Genomic DNA, 14,082 nt, shown 5'->3' with positions numbered 1-14,082 from the left:
GCGCAAATCCTCCAGTTCTAACCTCCCAGTGGCCAGAATCCCACCTCTTCTCCCCACCTCCATGGTGGCCAGCCTGGGCTCATCACTGCAACATCCTCTGGCCCCGTCTCCGCGCTTCTGCCACATTCCTGTATCTATTCTCACCAGCACTAAAACCGTCACACCTGCCTCAGCTTCTCATTTCACAAAGGAAAAAGCCCGAGTCTCACAAGGGTCTGCAAAGTCCTCTGTGCTCTGGCCCCCGTGGCCTCCCTGAGGCTGTCCCTCCCTCCCTGGGCTGCAGCGCCAGCCTGCCGTCTCTCGAGCACACCGGGCAAGCTCCTGCCTTCCGGCCTTTGCACTGGCTGTTCCTTCGGCCCAGCCCAGAATGTTCTCCGCACATATATCTGTGGGTCCCTCATCAGCCGCAGGCCTGCCCCGGCGTGTTCTCGTGGTGAACTGGAGGGCAGAGGCAGAAATGCACAGCTCTGCACTTGTGCCTCTTCTGCTCACAGCCTGTGACCAGTCACAGGACTGAGTCCACAGTCGGAGGGAGGGGCACTAGGACCGTAGACGGGACACGTGAGGAGGCCAGGAGGGCCGAGGACTAGGGCCCTTGTGCACTTGACTGAGACCAGGGACCTGAGCTCCGGATCCCCACTCCCATCCCCCACACAGGGACCCACCTCCTTCAGTCACCATTCTGTTCTCATTCAACAACTGTTTCTTGAGCGTTTGAGGTGTGGTAAGCCCTGTTCTGGACGCCGAGGGCACAGCGGCACGTAAAGTGACAGGCCCCTGTCCTTTGGGAGCTTACAGTGTAGGCGATGACATACCATCAATAGACACAAGCGCTACGACGTGCACCGTGAGGCCTGGGAGGTGAGGAAACGAGGCAGGGGCCCTGCTGGAGGTGGAGCAGCGACGGGAGGCCTTGCCGATGAGATGTTTGAGCAGAGCCCTAATGGGGGAGGGAGCGAGCCACGGGGTGTGTGGGGAAACAGGTTCGGGGCAGGGCAGCTGCAGGCACAGAGGCTCTGGGGCAGGAGGTGCCGGGTAAGCCTGTGGAGCAGCGAGAGGCCCCGGGCCCTGCAACCGGGAGGAAGGCGCTGAGCCTGTGGCGATGACCGGGGTGCCGTGGGGCTCTGTGGTCTAATGAGCACCTGGATTCTGCTCCAGGTGTGAAGGGAGCTGTAAGAGGGTGGCGAGCAGAGGGCTGAATTATGTTTCCAAAAGGCTGCCCTGCAAGGGAGGTGGGGATCCCCGGGAGGGTGGGGTGGGGGGGCTGTAGCAGTCATCAAGGAGAGAGCTGGTGATAGCGATGGGGCCATGGCGGGGATCGGGGTCAGATACGCCTTGAAGGTGGTCCCAGCAGGATCTGCCGATGCACTGGAGGAAAGGGAGGCGGGAGTCAAGGAAGGCTGATGCTTTGGTCTGAGCAAGTGGGAAATGGAGCTGCTGTTTGCTCAGATGGGAAGTTCCAGGTGGGAACTCAGCTTTAGACGTCAAATGTCCTCTGGGAGGAGACGGTCTCTGGAACTTGGACAGAGCGACCGAGGAAGGTGTGGGGTCTAGGGATCCCCCACCTTCTACTGTGTGGGGGAAGCAAGAGGCCTTAGAGGGTCACTAGCCACTTCATTCATTCGGCAAAAACTTACTGAGCACCAAGGATAAGCCAGACACTTTTCTGGACACTGGGGAAACAGCAGAGAAGAGAGACAATGTCACCACTCTGATCTGGTACCTTGCTTTCTAGTGGGGGAGACAGGCCATGAATAAGCAAACACGTGTAAAAGATAAGATCGTTTCAGAGAAGGATGCGTGTTACAAGGAAACAGAGCACAGTGGTGGAGGGGGACTGCTGGGGCAGTCACACCTGGGCAGGGTGGTCACCCAGGCAGCCACCCAGCACCACTCACACTCCTGAGGAGGACCGCAGCCCCACTTGGCTTCTCTTTGTCCCCCAAAGAGGCTGCCGTGTCATGGAGAGGGGAGAGAAGAGGAGTGATCTTCGGGGGTCTTTGGGAGGGGCTTTGTCCTGGAGGAGGAGGCCCTGTGGAAATGTCCTCATTCCCAAGCTCCGGGTATTAGGAATCTCTGACGGACAGACAGGTAGAAATGGAGAGGCACAGGGACAGAGAACCCGCGAGAGGTGCATGACTGTGTCCCTGCAGAACAAAACTACTCAGCCCACAGCAAGATTCTTCTCTGAGAGTTTGGAAAGGGGGCTGCACCCTCTGTACTGGTTTGAGAGTTTCTGCTATGCAAAGAATTTTCTTTGTGCTTCCTGGAGTTTTATCCTGCAAAGTATGGGGAGTGGAGGATGGAGTCTCTGAAGGCTCACAGGCCACAGTTCCCCTCTCAGCCCTGCCATTGCGGAGAAGGCGGACCTCAGGTGACCTGCCTGTGTCCTTTGGGGACAGCAAGAATTTCACACAGGGGAGCAATGTAGGCCAATTAGATTTTGAAGAAGTGGACTCAGATAATTGTATACAAGGTTCAGGGGTGGTTGGGGTCCTTGCAACAAGTTAGGAGGCGAATACAAGAGCCGTGGCAGGGTGCAGAGAAGAGGGGGGTACGATTTGGGAGACATAAGTTCAAATGCACGTGGAGAGTGTGGGTATGGGACTGAGGGACTGGGAAGGTCATGGCCTATCCTGAGGTTTCTAGTTTAAGCACTTGAGTGAATGATGAACTATTTACTGAATTATGAACCACAGAAGGAGAAACAGATTTGGGGGGAAAAAAAGGATCAAGTTCTGTTTGAGAAGTCTGGCACATTGCTAGAAATATGAATCTGAAGTTTAGGAAAGAAGGTGGACTGGGAAGAAGAAATGCTGAGTCTGAGGTTACCAGGGCCTGGAGGGTGTTTGTGGCAGAGGAAGCCTGGATGATAACTCTGCCTCTTTCCTTTGCTTTCTGGGGCCGCACTGAGAACACACTTTCAGCCTCCCTTACAGTTGTGCGGCCCTGTCCATGTGGCTGGGTTCTGGCCAATGGAGTGAAGGCTGATGCCACTCGCAGACCTGGCCCATCCCATCCATTCTGGTCACCAGTCCCCTACCATAGGGGTCAGCAGCCTTTTTCTGTAAAGGGCCAGACAGTAACTATTTTAGGCCTTGTGAGCCACACAGCCTCCTCTGTGATGGTTCAGAAGGGCCGCCTCTGTCCCTGTAGCATGAAAACAGCTGTGGCAATATGTAGATGATGGTCTGACTGTGTTCCAATAAAACTGCGTGTACAAACACAGGCCAACCTCTGCTCTCTTCTAATCTGCTGCCTGGGCTCTGGTGTCCGGGTCTCCCTCAGAAGCCGTGTATTGAGAAGAGCACGTCTATGTCTATGTCACTGAATGACCGCAAGGAACAGAGGTCCCTGGTCATTTGCTGCCTAGCTTGCCTTTTAACACGAGTGAAAAATAAACCTATAGTGTGTTTAGCAAATGAAACTTGGTGGGGGCGGTTATCTCTTGTATGAATTAGTGTTCCTTTAGGACAGAAATTGGTCCCAGGAGTGGGGTTAAAACCCGGAGTTAAAAACCGTCGTGAAAATCTGAAATGTATGGCCCTGGTTTGTGTCGGTGGGGGAGGTGGCGAGGAGACCGCTGCGTGTCCGGGAAGGTGGAGACCAGTGCTTTGCGGCGGCAAAACCTGTGGTAGGACAGTTGCTGGAGATGAGCAAGCCCCTGCCCTCATTCTCGGGGAAGCAGGCGGTTGTAAAGCAGATTGTCACAGAGAGCCTTGGTTGTCACAGACAGTATTTAGCAAGGTATTAGAGGAATAAGATGAACCCAGGCAAAAACTGGCTGGTTTGCGAGCAAGACTAAAGTGAAACAGAAAGGTTCCAGAAACCTGGGGCCTTGGTTGGGAAAGTTGACTGCTTGTAGATGCAGACAGAAGGAAGTCGTATTCAACAGCCCTTTGAGCAGCGAAGGCCCATTAAGCCTCGGCCCTGAGCCAGGTCAGAGTAAGGAGGGGCTCCTTCCTCCTGGCCTGTGAGCCTCCGGTGTCCTTTAGTACATCCAGAGGGATGGCCTGAGGGCAGGAAGCCAAAAACCAGTCTGGAGAACCATGTTCAAAATGAATTTTGCATGTGGTCACTGGCACCTGAGACTGACTGGAAGCAGGGAGATGAGGAGACTTTTAGGGTTTTTTTTGTTTGTTTTTTTTTGCGGTACGCGGGCCTCTCACTGTTGTGGCCTCTCCTGTTGCGGAGCACAGGCTCCGGACGTGCAGGCTCAGCAGCCATGGCTCGCGGGCCCAGCCGCTCCGTGGCACGTGGGATCTTCCCGGACCGGGGCACGAACCCGCATCCCCTGCATCGGCAGGCGGACTCTCAACCACTGCGCCACCAGGGAAGCCCGACTTTCAGATTTTGAGGGATCCGTCCTGTCAAATAAGCCAGAAGCCTGAACTAAAAAAAAAAAAAAAAATCTCTGCTCCTTTGGACCTTAAAACCACCTTCAGGCCTCAGAACTTTTACCAGTGGGAGCTGCAGGCTGAAGGAAAGAAGCAGTGACCAAGGAAGGCACTGCCCTAACACCCACTCCAAACAGGCTGCTGGAGCAGAGTGGCAGGAAGAGCCCTTGGAGGGGGAACGGGGACCGCGGAGGACACTGGACGGGGCAGAATCTCCTGGCAGCCACCTTCCCAGCGCCTGTCTGGCTGGATTTCACAGTTGCTGTGATCACAGCCTGCTCTTCACCTTCCATTCTTCTCCTGACTGCGGTGTGTGTTGTGGACATCCTGCCACTGGATGGTGTGTGTGTGTGTGTGTGTGTGTGTGCGTGTGTGTGTGTGTGTGTGTGTGTGTGTGTGTGTGTGTTGGGGCAGGGGGAGGGAAGGACACAGATAACTTGTTCTTTTAGTTTGTTGGTTTCCAGATCACAAGGAACCACACTGGACCTGGAGAGAGAACTGTGCATCTCCTGGTGGTACCAGGGTGTGGCCAAGGTCCCAGGAAGAAGTGAGGGCACAGGAGTGAGAGCGTGTTCTATGTGGGAGAGAAAGAGAGGAACGGCGCTTCAGTGACCAGAGGGGCAGCCTGGGCAGGGACTAGTCTGTGGCTCGCTCCACCTAACCCCCCTGCTTCCAGGTGCACCCCTAGACCCCATCTCCCTCCTTCTTTGTGGTTAGCTGTGGCCATGGGCGGTGCTATGGACTGGATGTTTGGGTCCCCCCAAATTCATATGTGGAGATCCTACCCCCAGTGTGATGGTTTCAGGAGGTGGGGTCTTTGGGAGGTGATTGGGTCATGAGAGTAGAGTCCTCATGGATAGAATTAGGACCCTTATAAAAGAGGCCACAGAGCTCTCCTGCCCCTTCCCCCATGTGAGGACACAGCAGGACGAGCTGGCTGTGAACCAGGAAGTGGGCTCTCACCAGACACCCAATCTGCCGGAGACTTGATCTCGGACTTCCCAGCCTCCAGACCTGTGAGAAGCCCGAGTAGAGTAAGACAGATGGTGTTTTGGCCAAAGGAAGGTGGGTGGAAGTGACATCTGCAGCTGTCACTTCCCAAGAAAATAAAAACCCAAGAAACCTTCCTTCCACACTGTTCTCCATGTCCTCTTAGGCCCCTGGCTGGATGTAGATGCCCAAGGTCACCATGGAAACCACGTGGTAAAGAAGACAGGGGCTGACCCTTGGTGACTTTGTGGAACCCAGTGCCAGCTGGATCTTCTATGCAGAAACACCTCTCTATTGCATTAAGCCACTGAAGCCTTGGGTATGCGTGTCAGGGTGGCTGGTGTCACCTTCACTAACGCCTAGTGGGAGCTGTGGGGTCGGAGGAGCCAGTGCGAGGGGAGGGGTGGCAGGGGGCGTGTTCTGGGGAACACCACTGCTTGCTGCTCGAAAGGCAGGTGAAGGGGGAGGATGAGGGTAGTAGGGCTTCCGGATGAAAAAGACTATGGTAGGTGGAGAAGGAACCTGTGAAGACCCTGTTTTGCAAACAACCCCAGGGTCAGGCGCAGGGTACAAGCGTGGCCCAGCGTGAGTCCTGGTATGGGAGATGGGTCACCACAAGGCCACACGGTGAATGCAGCTCAGAGCGAGATGCGAGGCAGTGGGAGCCCAGGAAGGATGCTCAGCCCGAAGTGGGGAGAGTGGGGGGCTCTGGGTGAGGGACTTCTTGGGCTCATGGGCCCCTCTGAGGACCAGACAAAAGCTAAGGCCCTTCTCCTAGAGCGATGCGGACAGCAGGCATCTACCATGTGACCCCAGCCTCAGCACTTCCTTAGACCTCCGGAAGTGGCCCAGGAGCCTGGGGGAAGAATCCCTGCCAACCTCGATTAACTGCCTCCCATGGCCCTGCAGGGATCTGTACTTTGAAAGGAGGCAGCAGAGATGCTGGGTGGAACTGGCTCAGAGTCACACAGCCGGAAGAGGTGGCACCTGAATCGAGGGCAGGCTGGTCTGATCTCCTCCTGTTCTTTGCACGACACCCAGGGCCTCTTCAGCTGTCCGGAGGCATTGCCACAGCAGAAGATGCCTGGAGCGACCCCAGGAGAGAAACCTGAGGCCTGGAAACGGGCCAGGCCTTGCTCAGGAGGGGCACAGACGCTGGAGCTCAGGCCCGGCTGCATCCAAAGCCCACATGGAGGCGGGTGGGCGACCCCGAGGAGACAGCAGGTCACTGGTGTGGGTGGCTGGAGTGGAGCCAGCCCTGGCATCTGGGGGTGGCAGGACCAGGTGCGAGAAGATGCTGCACCTGGTGTGCCCACTGCCAGCTCTCTCCTCTCCCTGAGTGAGGAGGGGTTGGGGGCCTGGGCTCTGCTGGCCTCTCTTCAGCCCAGCAAATCCGTCACTCAGCCTTTGCTTCTCCCGGCCTCACAAGAAGAACGACTGGGGACGGGAAGGAATGTGACACAGTTCCAAAGATCACCGTAGGGAATCGGACATTTTCAGCGCTCCTGAAGGACGTGGGTGAGAAGCTTTCCCTGGTCACTGGTTGTTGGGTGGTGAGTGGTTGACGGACAACAGTGCTTGTTCAACCTGGGATAGGAACTGCGACTTTAGGTGGCTGGGTCATTTGTGGAGAGAGTGTCAGTGGCTGGGGTCGGTAGGGTCAAGGGTCCAGGAAGAGAATGAAGGATGCCATCTCAGGAGGGGTCCACTGCTCTCAGAGCGGCAGTAGGGCCATGAGGCAGCGAGTCAGGTGGGGGCTCATCTGGAAATCTTTGCCATGGTAGCCGGAGGGCTCTCAGTCTTGGGTCAGTGTCAAGGGTCCCTAGTGCTAGACCGGGTCCTACGTGAAAGGTGGGGCACAGAATCTGGGAGGGTAATTTGGTGCTCACCCCTGATGAGTGAGCACTGAGCAGGCAGCCTTCCCCAGCTGGTGGAATTGGGGAGCCACCCCCATGGAGCCTGCAAGATGGCTCTGGAAGTGCAGAGCACAGACACCACGCACAGGTGGCCTCACGTCCACGACCACCATGAGGATGCTAACTGCTCTCTAAGTGGCTGTCCTCTTCGTCTGGGCACAGAGCCAGACTACATTCCCAGCTTCCCTTGCAGTTAGATGAGGCCCTGTGACTGAGTTCTAGCCCATGAAATGTGATCACTTCTCTAGGCCTGCCGTAACTATAAAAAACGTTCTCATTGCATGGTCCTTTATGACCTCTCCCCTTTCGTTACGGTGACCTTGGAAGCCAGGAGTTGAAGTTGACAGAGCCCAGGGATTTGAAGAATTTACCCATGGAGAGCTCTATCCCCAGCCACCAGAACTGGACCTGCCTGGGACTGTTCATGTGAATGAGAAATAAACTCAACTGTGTTTATGCCGTTATCATCCGGGCTTGTCTACTGCAGCATTAACTTACCCTGATAATAAGATCACCATAAACTTTCAGGCCACAGGCTCCCTTTGCTTCCATCTCCAGCTATTCTGACACCTGTTCAGAAGTCTGGGCTCCCAGCCTGTATCAGACGCGGAACCTGAACTTCCTGGAGAACAGTGCCCGTCTCACTAGTCACAAGCCAAGTCACTTGCCTTGCATGATTGGGCTGTTGGTGGTCTGAAGTAGCACCCTGGGGAGCCAGGCTCCTGGAAAGTGGTTTGTCCACCCTTGAAGGTGGTCTTAATTGCTTCTACCTGGGATGTTGACCTCAGCTAGGACCAGATTTCGCCAGAGGCGGTCCACCTGTGTTTGGATCCTATGGTAATCCTGTGGCCCCACCGGTGCAAAGAGGGCAGCACGCTAGGTGACGCTGGCTCAGAGAAGACCGAGGAGACAGGCTGAATGGGTTTCTCGGCTTCTGGAGGCCCAGTTCTGCCCCTTGAGGCTGGACATTTCTCCTTGTTGAGGGCCTGGCTGTAGCGGTGAGAAAACAGTGATGGAGTTTCTCTGGTCTCTGGTGAACACTAGGAATGTTGGATATCTTTGACAGAAAGTCTACTCAAACTAGTTAAAACGAAACCAGGAGCCTCTGTTGGAAGGACACTGAGGAAAGCCCTAGAGAGTGACATCAACCGGGGTGTCTCTGAGACCTCAGAAGCTGAGTCAGGGTGTCCATCCTCCAGCAGCTGCATCCACGTCTTCCAGCCCCATCACATGAGAGGGGAAAGCCTCAGCAGAGAAGCCCCAGGAAGTGTTCTAACGGGTCTGTCTTGGCAAGCACGTAGCCAGGAGGGTGGGGTTTGGCCTGAGTCACGATGAGCAGCTTGGGCCAGGATCTCGGTGGAAGAAATAAAGCTTAGCTTCATTAAAATTCAGAAACCAACATCTGCAGAGAAGAACAGCAGACAATTACTTTCCTGCTCAACTTTCTTAGTATAGTTGACCCTTGAACAATGGGGGTGGTGGTGGGTAGGGGCGCCAGACCTCTGAGGAGTTAAAACTCTTTTAGTCGGCCCTTCGCATCCACGGTTCCGCATCTGTGGATTCAACCAACTGCAAATCATGTAGTACTGTAGTATTTACTGTTAAAAAATCACAGTATAAGTGGACCAGCACAGTTCAGACCTGTGTGGTTCAAGAGTCAGCTGCATGTGAAACAAAGGAACCTAGTCTAGTAGAAAACTGTAGTAGGAAAAGAATCTAGTGGGTTCACAGTTTATGTCTGAAGTGATCAACAGTAGGCATAAGTCATGAACCGTCACTGCATCCCGTACTGTTTGTGCTTTATGATTTCACTCAATTATCTAAAATGGATTTTACAACTTTGATATTTATAATGATGATGGTGATGATAATGACAAATGTGTTTTATTGCTGCTAAGTTCCAGGCACAATTCTTTTTATTTTTTTAAATTTATTTTTATTTTTTAAATTACCATTTCTTATTTATTTTTGGCTGAGTTGGGTCTTCACTGCTGTGCACGGGCTTTCTCTAGTTGTGGCGAGAGGGGGCTACTCTTCGTTGCAGCGCACGGGCTTCTCATTACGGTGGCTTCTCTTGTGGCGGAGCACGGGCTCTAGGCGCACTGACTTCAGTAGTTGTGGCACGTGGGCTCAGTAGCTGTGGCTCATGGGCTCTACAGCACAGGCTCAGTAGTTGTGGCGCACGGGCTTAGCTGCTCTGCGGCATGTGGGATCTTCCCAGACCAGGGATCGAACCCAAGTCTCCTGCATGGGCAGGCAGATTCTTAACCACTGTGCCACCAGGGAAGCCCTGTACATTGTTAAATGGCTAAAATGGTAAGTTTTATGTTATGTGTAATTCAGTACAGTAAGAATAGTAAGAATAGATAGGCCTCCTTCAGACAAATCCCTGAAGCGTCAAGTCTCAGGTGACGATGTGAGTAGGACTCCAAAACGATTCCCTGCCTGGGGAGGTCGAGGTCCACCATACACCAGCGCTGGGACCTGTCTCAGGTGAGCATGGGGTGGGGTCGCTGGAGTGCCATTTGGCTTGGCCCTTGTATCTCTAGGAGACCTCACGTGGAGAGCCCGGCTGTTCCCTCTAGGCCAGGTTGTTTGTGCAGAAGCAAAGAGGCACGTGCAAGACTTGAAGGTTCTCACACAGCCTTAAATTGATGCCATGTCCCTGGACCACAGCACTTGTGTGAGTTAACTGTGTTCACAGGTCCTAGAATTATCTGTGCATAGCACTTTTCAGTGTAGGATATTTTTTTCTTTTTTCCCCCTCAATATGGTATTATAATAATTTTCAAACATACAGAAATGTTGAGTGAATATCCGTCTACTGTAGGATATATTTTGTTGTTGTTGTTTTCTTGTTTTTTTTTGCGGTACGCGGGCCTTTCACTGTTGTGGCCTCTCCCGTTGCGGAGCACAGGCTCCAGACGCGCAGCCTTAGCGGCCATGGCTCACGGGCCCAGCCGCTCCGCGGCATGTGGGATCTTCCCGGACCGGGGCACGAACCCACGTCCCCTGCATCGGCAGGCGGACTCTCAACCACTGCACCACCAGGGAAGCCCTAGTGTAGGATATTTTTAAAAGATTTAAGTCTACATGTTATCAGTGTTTGGTGGGCTGAATAATGGTCCCCAAAGAAATCAGGTCCTAATCCCTGGAATCTGTAAATATCGCCTTAGATGGCGCAAGATGTGATTAAGCTAAGGATTTGGAGGTGAGGAGATTATCCTGGATTATCTGGGTGGGCCCTAAATGCCACCACAGGTATTTCTATAAGAGGGAAACTTCAGGAGATGTTCCCACAGAAGAAGAAAAGAGATCACAGCGATGCCGCCAGGGAGCTAGAAACCAAGAGAACCTGGAAGAGGCGAGGGATGGATTCTCCCAGTAAAAACTGATTTCACACCTCTGGCCTCCAGAGTGTGTGAGAGAATAAGTCGCTGTCGTTTTGTGGTAATTTGTTACAGCAGCCGCAGGAAACCAACACACAGTGACACAGGGTTATCATTAAACCGTAATCAGTAGAATATTCTGTCTTACTCAAAATACAAAATTAATTTTTTGCTGCAAAGGTCCTGATATCACTCAAAGGTCCTTATATCACTCAAAACTACATCAGTCTGTTTACTTTCGGGGGCAGAGAAATAAAATATTTCATTGCTTGTGTGTGTGTGCATCAAAAACACTAATTTAATGAATACAACATTTAAAATATGTCACAGTCTTAGAAACCCTATTTTGGTATTTCTTTCATTTTAATTTTTTTTTTAAAAAATTGAAGTATAGCTGGTTTACAATGTTGGGCCAATCTCTGCTGTACAGTTAAGTGACTCAGTTATACACATTATTGTGGTATTTCTTGAGTTAAAAAAAAAAACAAAACCATACTGGGAGCCTCAGAGAAGGGACATGGTCTTGGCCCCTCTCCCATCCATTTGACGCTGGTGTCCTGTGCCCCACAGGGCCTGGCCGGGCTCCTCCTATCACGTCTACAGCACCTGCCTAGGCCAAACCCAGCCTCTTTCCAACCACAGAAGTCACCCACCCTCTTGTCCTCTCTCTCTCGCTGCCCTGGCCCACCACATACCCGTGCCTACCATACACTCTCACCCACCACACACCCTCGCCTACCACACGCCTGCCTGTCCAGCTCCAGCTCTGTCAGACCCCCGGGTGGGGCTGGGGACCTAGAAAGGTGCAGGGGAAACTCTTACACACTAAGGGTGAGAACCTCTGCCTTGGGTGTTAGAGATGCCTAAACTCTGTGGCCTCCAGCGGATTCTCACACCCAGAGAGGCTGTCCAGGGGCACGACAGCCTGTGGAACGGCCAGAAGGGGTCATTCCTGGCTGGGGGCATCCACTGCTGTCTCCCCTTTGCTCAGCCAAGTGACCTCAGTAGTTTCCAAGAGGCGTCAAAAATCTGCATGTGAGGGTGAGGTAAGCATGGCCGGAGTGGCACACTCCTGGGCTCGTGCCTCTGCAGTAGCCAGAAGCACCCGGAGCCAGAGCTACAGGCTGAATTGTGAGGGAAGAGGGAGGATCAGAGGTTCCAGTGCAACAAGGCCGAGGGTCAGTGTCTAGTAGGAATTTAGAAACCTGAAATGTGAGTCACGGCTGGTAGCTGGGATGGAAAACGACAATGCCAGGCTCTCCGGAGTCCCGTCTATAAGCCGTGTTTGCTGTGAGGCTTCCCAGTTCCCCAGGCGTGGTGGGTGGGGTGGAGGACGCTGCACTTCTGAGGAACACCCCAGGTGGCTCTTGTGTACGTGAGCTGTGAGTGTATATTTTTGTCCACGTGCATGTGTGTATGTACGTGGGTATTGAAGCACACATATGTACATGTGTTTGTGCTTTGTGTGTGTGTGTGTGTATGTGTGTGTGTGTTTTCCTAGGTGGACTCGCAGGGAGCTGGTGACTGACTGGAAGGTGGAGGGAGGGAGAGTGTGGTCAGGGATAGCTGACGATTTTCTCCTGGGGACTCAGTGCCGGTGATTCTAGGAGAGTGACTGACGCGCGCTCACGTGATGCTGCGCGGCTAAGTAGATGAGCACACGAGGTGGTCACACAACTCCAGGTGACCAGGAGGGCAGTTTGGGGCTTGCCTCCAAATACTTCCAGAGAAGGGACCGTGGCGGCCCAGCAAAGGAGTGCGAGCGCAGTGCCGCATCCGGTCCTGGCCTTTGGGCCCCTCTTTGACCTTGGTTGTCGTGGTCCTGGGTTACTCACAGACCCTCCCCTCTATCCCCGGCTGAGCAGACTCTCAGCCTCCCGGCCTCCCTTTCTTACAATCCCGATGCCAAGTCCGTGGAGCCCTACCCCTGCACTTCTGACGCTCTGGGGTCGCCCCTCCTAACCCATCAGGGTGGGCTCGGCCTCCAGGCCCTGCCGTGTGCGGCTTCCAGTGACCTGGGGGCGGGGAGTCTCTCTGCACCACTTCCAGCCACAGGAGGGCTGTGTGGACCACCCTGGCTTGGGGCAGGAGGAGAACAACTTTCCAGTTGAGTGAGGATTAAAAAGGCCTCCCCAGTGTGCAGGTAGCCGTCAACTCCAAGTTAATCCCCTTCCCACCCCCACGGCGGCAGCCGAGCTTAACCGTTTCACCCCCGTGTATACATCACGCCCGTGTATACACCTGGTGACTGTTGTGCGGAACTTCACTGTGGCTGCCCCCCGCGCCCCACCTTGGAGTCGAAGGACAGAGGGGCGACTGTGGTGCCAGAAACCAGCGTGGGGTGGACTCCTTTAAACCAGTAGCTGTTGCAAGGATGCCAAGAGGCCACGGGTGGGGAGCGTCGAGCAAAAAGGAGCAGAAACCACCCACGGCACTTGGGTCAGGGAAGGCCTTGCGCGGGAGGGTATGCAGAGAGGGGAGCCTGGCGGGAGGGCGGGTCCGGGACTGGTAAATTCGCTGGACGCCCACCCCAGGGACACAGGTTGGTGGCTTGTCTCCTCTGTCCACCCCTTTGCCTGGCTCTCCTGGACTCCCAAGACAGACTCTGTAGGTCCAGGCATCAGACCATCAGACTCAGAGGCAGAGGGATGCAACTTCTTTATCTTTGCTTCCTTTTAAAAATGAAACCCCCCCCTCAAGCCAACTTGCCATGTTTCACTGGCTGGAATTGCTTCGCCTGCCCAGCGCGCCTAACCAGTCTCTTGGCAAGAGACCCGAGCCGCCAGGATTGTTTTGGAGCCATTAAAATTCATGCCCCTGGGGCTTGACGGGCCCAGCCTTCCTGAAGATCACGGCTGCTTCCTTGAAGAGCAGAGGGTGAACCAAATCGGGCTTCAGCCAGCAGGAAGACGTGGGGAATGGAGGCGTCGGTCAGGCAACAGCATCTGTCATGGAGAGAAAAAGAAGGCCCGGGTGTTTAGGAACAACATAGCAGCTCCAAAGAAGGGTGACACTTGAAATCGAGGCAGAATCTCTCATTCACTCAGCATTGCTTTGACCACACACCAGCTGACTGTGGGCTAATGTGACAGGGCCATGTTGACAGTCCTGTCCTGGGTGATGTTACTGACCGTGGACCACTTACGCCCTCACTAGGTGCTGCCTCTGGACATGGTTATGAGTGAGCTTTGTGGAAGCACGGCCATGACCTTTGTAAGACAGGAGGCCAAGGTGTGTTGTGGACCCTGAGGTGGCTGGAGTTTGTGGTAAATTAGAGTGTGGTAGTGAGGATGCTGAGGGAGGGTGGAAGGGAGGCAGCCAAGGGAGGGGTGCGTCTCAGGGCTGTGGGTTCCAGGGATTGGAGAAGCAGCTGGAAAGTTTGAAGACCCT

The 14,082-nt window shown here is 54.0% G+C and overlaps 1 long non-coding RNA gene across 1 annotated transcript; it reads left to right on the top strand.

Moving 5' to 3' along the window:
• Positions 1-1,337: 1,337 nt before the first annotated feature.
• Positions 1,338-10,876, top strand: LOC141277310 (uncharacterized). Its single transcript, XR_012328458.1, has 3 exons — positions 1,338-5,706; positions 6,429-6,905; positions 7,631-10,876. It is a non-coding gene; the product is annotated as an uncharacterized lncRNA (long non-coding RNA).
• The last annotated feature ends 3,206 nt before the right edge of the window (positions 10,877-14,082 follow it).

The sequence above is a fragment of the Tursiops truncatus genome, chromosome 20, assembly GCF_011762595.2.
Source record: "Tursiops truncatus isolate mTurTru1 chromosome 20, mTurTru1.mat.Y, whole genome shotgun sequence".
Taxonomy (NCBI): Eukaryota; Metazoa; Chordata; class Mammalia; order Artiodactyla; family Delphinidae; genus Tursiops; species Tursiops truncatus.
Note: the sequence above shows the minus strand (reverse complement) of the source record. Positions and strands in the feature narration are given on the sequence as shown.